Genomic DNA, 6,000 nt, shown 5'->3' with positions numbered 1-6,000 from the left:
AGTGATTGGTTAGGGAGCAGAGCTAGTATGGATGCTGTGGGGATTTACTGCAGAAATTAGACCTTGAGCCAGGTGAGGTGGCTCACTCTTGTAATCCCAGCACTGTGGGAGGCCAAGGCAGGAGGATCACTTGAGGTCAGGAGTTTGAGACCAGCCTGGCCAATATGGTGAAACCCCGTCTCTACTAAAAATGCAAAAGATTAGCTGGGTGTGGTGGTGTGCACCTGTAGTCCCAGCTACTCAGGAGGCTGAGACAGGAGAATCACTTGAACCCAGGAGGCAGAGATTGCAGTGAGCCAAGATTGTGCCACTGCACTCAGGCAAGAAAAGAAGGCAGGCAGGCAGGCAGGCAGGAAGGAAGGGAAGGAGGGAGGGAGGGAGGGAGGGAAAGAGAGAGTGGGGGGAGGGAGAGAGGAAGGAACAGGGAGGGAAGGAAAAGAGGGGGAGTGGAGGGGAGGGGAGGGAAGGGAAAAGAAATTAGACCTTGCACAATAGTGGGAGGGGTTGGAAAAGGAAAGGTCCAGATGGTCAGAGAGTCACTAGCCACCCGTTGTCCACACAGGTGGACAAGTCAGGGCTTGCAGGAACACCCCTGAAGCCAAGGGTATCCAGCCATAGATGTGAGAACAAGCCAGAGGGGTTTGAGGGAGAGTCTGGAAGAAGCCATTGCCTCTGAGACAGACCTGGGGCTGCAGGTGGGTCAGTGGGGCTGGCAGGAAGAAGAGTGTGGGTGAAGAAAGACTGAAAATAAGCTGGAACCCACTGGGCACTTCTGAAGCACCCTGTGATCAATCAGAGACTTTCAGAAAGTAACGACTACTACATTCCGTCTGCTTCTCAGGTCCTGCAAATTATCTTCTTGGCCAAAGGAATACTGTGATTTTCAGCACACGGGGTGGAGAATTCTGCAGGACTCGCTCCATGGTTCTCTCACTCTCAAAACTGCTACTGAGAAGTTAAAAGAGACTTTTTTCCCGTGCTTCCTAGACAGCTCCTCCTCCCCATACCCCAGCTTCATGCCTCTGTCTCTAGCACCAGGAAATGTCAGGGTAATCTATTTGCTCTTGGTTTGTTTCCATCTGTTTTTCTGGGCAATGGGCCGTCCCGACAAGCAGAGAATGTTTTCACTGTTTCCTTGAGAAATGCTTCCCTCTGCCTTTCTGTTCTCTCCTTGCAGAATGTCTGGGTTTTTCTCTTCTCTTCTTATCTTTTCTCTTCTATTTTCTCTGCATTTTTTTTTGTGCTGCCTTCTGCCATATTGATCATATTTCATGTCCAGCTTTCCTATTGAGTTTTTCATTTCTGCCGTAATATTTTATGTTCTAAGAACTCCTGTTCCTGTTTCACGGCTGCTTGTTCTGATAGAAGGATCTCTTACTGCTTTGAGTGGGTCTGTGATGGTATTTTTACATTGTTCTTCTCTTCCCACAGTGTCATTCCCTCCAGGTTGCTTCTTGCTGATGCTTTCCTTTGGTCACGTCTTTCAGCTGGTGACCCTCGGTTGCTGCTCATATCTGCCTGTGCGGCTGTAGCCTGTAGCAGAGCTGGTTTTGAGCGACTGCTCTCAGCCATGACAGCACAGCACTTGCTCTGCTGCCGTTAATTATAAAACTGGGGGTGGGGAATATGAAATACTGTTTTCCGATCTTCAACATTCAAAACTCAATTACTGTAATTCATTACAAAATGAATCAACATTAACCAAATAAAGGTGACAACCCATATGACCAGCTCCACAGATGTGGAAAAAGCATTTGGTAAAATTCAATAATCATTTGTCAGAAAAACTCTTAGCAAACTAGGAAGGAAAAGGTACTTCCTCAATCTGATTAAAGGCATGTACAGACACAGCAAACCAAAAACCTACAGTCAGCATCACACATTGTAGTGAAGAGCAATGCTTCCTCCCTAAGATTCAAAGTAAGGCAGGGATGTGAGCTTTCTTTTTTTATGTGTGTATTTATTTATTATACTTTAAGTTCTGCGGTACATGTGCAGATCGTGCAGGTTACATAGGTACACACGTGACATGGTGGGGGTTTGCTGCATCCAACGCCCTGTCATCTACATTAGCTAAAAAAGCCCACGAGAACTACTAATTGAGTTTGGCAAGCTTTCAGGATACAAAATTTATGTATAAAAATTGATTTCTATATACCAGCAATGAACCATCAGAAATTAAAATTTTAGAAAATAATCCTTTAAAATAGCATAATATGAAATATTTAGATATAGGCCGGGCGCGGTGACTCAAGCCTGTAATCCCAGCACTTTGGGAGGCCGAGGCGGGTGGATCACGAGGTCAAGAGATCGAGACCATCCTGGTCAACATGGTGAAACCCCGTCTCTAATAAAAATACAAAAAGTTAGCTGGGCATGGTGGCGCGTGCCTGTAATCCCAGCTACTCGGGAGGCTGAGGCAGGAGGATTGCCTGAACCCAGGAGTCAGAGGTTGCGGTGAGCCGAGATCGTGCCATTGCACTCCAGCCTGGGTAACAAGAGCGAAACTCTGTCTCAAAAAAAAAAAAAAAAAAAAAGAAATATTTAGATATAAACAAGAACAGTCCACTGGAAACTATGCGCCACTGGCAAGAGAAATTAAAGACCTGAACAAACTGGGTGACACATGCGTTCATGGAGTGAAAGACTTGATATTGTGATGGTCACTATTACATGTCAACTTTACTGGACTAAGGGATGCCCAAGTAGCTGGTAAAACATGATTTCAGGGTGTATCTGGGAGGGTGTTTCTGGAAGAGACTTTTTTTTTTTGAGGCAGAGTCTTGCTCTGTCACCCAGGCTGGAGTGCAGTGACGCAATTTGGGCTCACTGCAACCTCCACCTCCTGGGTTCAAACAATTCTCCTGCCTCAGCCTCCACAGTAACTGGGACTGCAGGTACGTGCCACCATGTCCGACTAATTTTTTGTATTTTTTTTTTTTGTAGAGACGGGGTTTCACCATGTCAGCCAGGATGGTCTTGATGTCCTGACCTTGTGATCTGCCCACCTTGGCCTCCCAAAGTGCTGGGATTACAGATGTGAGCCACTGCACCTGGCCGAGATTAGAATGTACATCAGTAGACAGAGTAAAGACATCCAACCTCATAAATGTGGGTGGGTAACAATGCAGAGGAAGGGTGAATTCTCTCTCTCTCTCTGTCTCCTTGAGTTGGGTCATTCACCTTCTTCTACCCCTGGACACTAGAGCTCTTGGTTCTTGGGCCATCAGACTCTGGAACAGACACCAGCATTCTTCCACCCCTACCCAGTACTCAGGCCCTCAGACGCTCTCTGCGTCTCCAGCTTGCACGCTGCACATCATGGGACTTCTTGGCCTTCCTGATTACAGGAGCCAATCCCAACAATAAATCTTCTCTCATATCTATCAGACTAACTACGTACAAACAGATAGATATACTATTGGTTCTGTTTCTCTGGAAACAGAAGACCCCTGAGAAAACCCAAACTAATGTAATTGTTAGGATGTCAATTCTCCCCAAATTGATCTACAGATGTAACACAAACCCAATTAAAATCCCAACAGGCTTTTCTGGTAGAATTGACAAGCCAATTCTAAAATTAATATGAAAATGCAAACAACTCAGAACAACCAGAGCAGTTTTGAAGAACAAAGTCAGAGGATTCAAGAGGTATAAAGCTACCGTAATCAAGACTGTGGAATCTGCATAAAGATGGACAGATAGATCAATGGATGAAAAACAGACTCCAGAAATAGACCCACACATGTACAGCCAATTGAGTTTTCAACAAAAGTTTAGATAAACTTTTTTCAACAAAAAGTGCTGAAATGACTTCACAGCTGTATGTTTTAGAAAAAAATGAACCTTGAAACTTCACATTATATACAGAAAGTCACTCGAAATGCATCCTAGACCTAAATGTAAGAGCTAAAGATATAAAACGTTTTCAAGAAGACAAAGGAGAAAATCTTTGTGACTTCAAGTCTGGCAAAATATCTTATAAAAAGCATGAATTGTAAAAAGAAAAATTTGATAAATTGAACTGCATCAGAATTATGTGTGTTTGTTCTTTAAAACACACTGTTGCAAAAATGAAAAGGAAAGTCACACACTAGAAGAAAATATATACAAAACATACATCACACAAAGGACTTGTATCTAGAATTATATTAAGAACTCCTACAACTCAATAATTTTAAAAATCCGGCTGGGCAGGGTGGCTCACGCCTGTAATCCCAGCACTTTGGGAGGCTGAGGGTAGATTACCTGAGGTCAGAAGTTCTAGACCAGCCTGGCCCAGGTGGTGTAACTCTGTCTCTACTAAAAATACAAAAATTAGCCGGGCATGGTGGTGCACACTTATAATCCCAGCTACTCAGAAGGCTGAGGCAGGAGAATCGCTTAGAACCTGGGAGATGGAGGTTGCAGCGAGCGGAGATCGTGCCATTGCACTCCAGCCTGGGCAACAAGAGCAAAACTATGTCTCAAAAAAAATATTTATTTGTGATGGCCCAAAACTATCAACAACTCAAATGCCCATCAACAGGAGAGTGGACAAATATTCCATTCTAAACCATGGATCATCATTTAGCTGCAGAAAGGAGCAAACCACTGATACCCACAACACATGGATGACTCTCAAAAGCATCCTGATACGGAAGAGTGTGTGCTGTGTGATCTCATCTATGTGAACTTCTAGAACAAACGGGGCTCCTCTATGGTGATAGAAATTGGAATGGCATAACCTGCCGGGGACCGGGAAGGCAGGTGCCAGAGATGAGGATCCGCTGGGAGGGTGACCTGGTGGGAGATTTTCCAGCCGGAGGAAATGTCCTCTACCCTGAGGGAGGTGGGTGACACGGGAGTAAGTTTGCCAAAATTCATCAAACTGTGCTAAGATCTGTGCACTTCACTGAATGCAAACATCATTTAAATGTCTCCATTTAAAAAACAAAGAAGCTGATTGGAAGTGCTGAGCCCTTGGGTAGCATTTTCTGACTGTGGTCTCCACCGCAGGTGATCTGGCGGGGTGCTTCCCCAGGGTCGCTGGGGGTCAGAGTGTGCCCCTTTCCATTTGGAAGACCGGTGGAACTGACCCTAACCAAAACGATCCCCAAGCTCCTGCCTGCTGTGTGTGAGGCCTGGCTGCCGGTGTTCCGTGGGCTGCAAGGAAAAAGAGGAGGGGGTCTCCAATATTCAGTACACATCCTGCTTTTGGAGTGGCATCCCCCAGTCCAGAGGCCTCTGCCCGACCCTTTCTTAAAAATAAATCTTGGGTTTTCTGGCAGGCTCCAGAAAGGGCCATCTCCCAGCCGTGCAGGCAGTGAGAGTGGATAGCTGTCATTGTCCCTGTCCCTCCCGTGAGAGGAAAACTAACTGCTCATTAGAAACAATCCTTCACTCCCCTCCAGAAGCATCTGGCATCTCCAGTCTCCCAGTCCTCTGTTGCTTCTCAGCTTTGCACGCTGCTGGCCGTGTTTCAGCTTCTCAAGCTCACCTAGTGGGTTACGCCTCATCCACCAGGTTTCCAGTCTCCAAAACATTGGTGCTGGGGCCTCCTCTCCTTTTCTCCTTCTGCTTGGGAGTAATGTCTGTAAAGTGATCTTTACCATCAGGATGATCGTGTTTTGAGAAGAGGAAGATGTATACGTGTGTGTCTGTGCCACCATCTTTCTCAGAAAGCCCAGTCTTTGCACCTTTTATCCTCACAGTTGCAATGTGGCTGCTCCTGCTCTGGGCATCAGATCCACATTCCAGGCAGGAAAATGGGTTTGTGCCCCTGAAAACATCCCCTTTGATGGGAAATCAAGCTGGCAGACTTCCTCTTATGTCCATGGCCACTCCTAGCTGCAAGGGAACCTGGTAACATCTACTTTTAGGGGACAAACCTTCACTCCAACAAAACAGGTTCTGTTTAAGGAGAATGGAGGGTTCCCATCCTGCATGGGAGCCAATCGCTGAACCACGGGGGAACACAGCACATGATGGGTTAGCTGAGGTTACAATAGTAGAGAGCAT

This window comes from Callithrix jacchus, chromosome 1 (genome assembly GCF_049354715.1).
Source record: "Callithrix jacchus isolate 240 chromosome 1, calJac240_pri, whole genome shotgun sequence".
NCBI lineage: Eukaryota > Metazoa > Chordata > Mammalia > Primates > Cebidae > Callithrix > Callithrix jacchus.
This window is presented reverse-complemented; position numbering follows the sequence as displayed.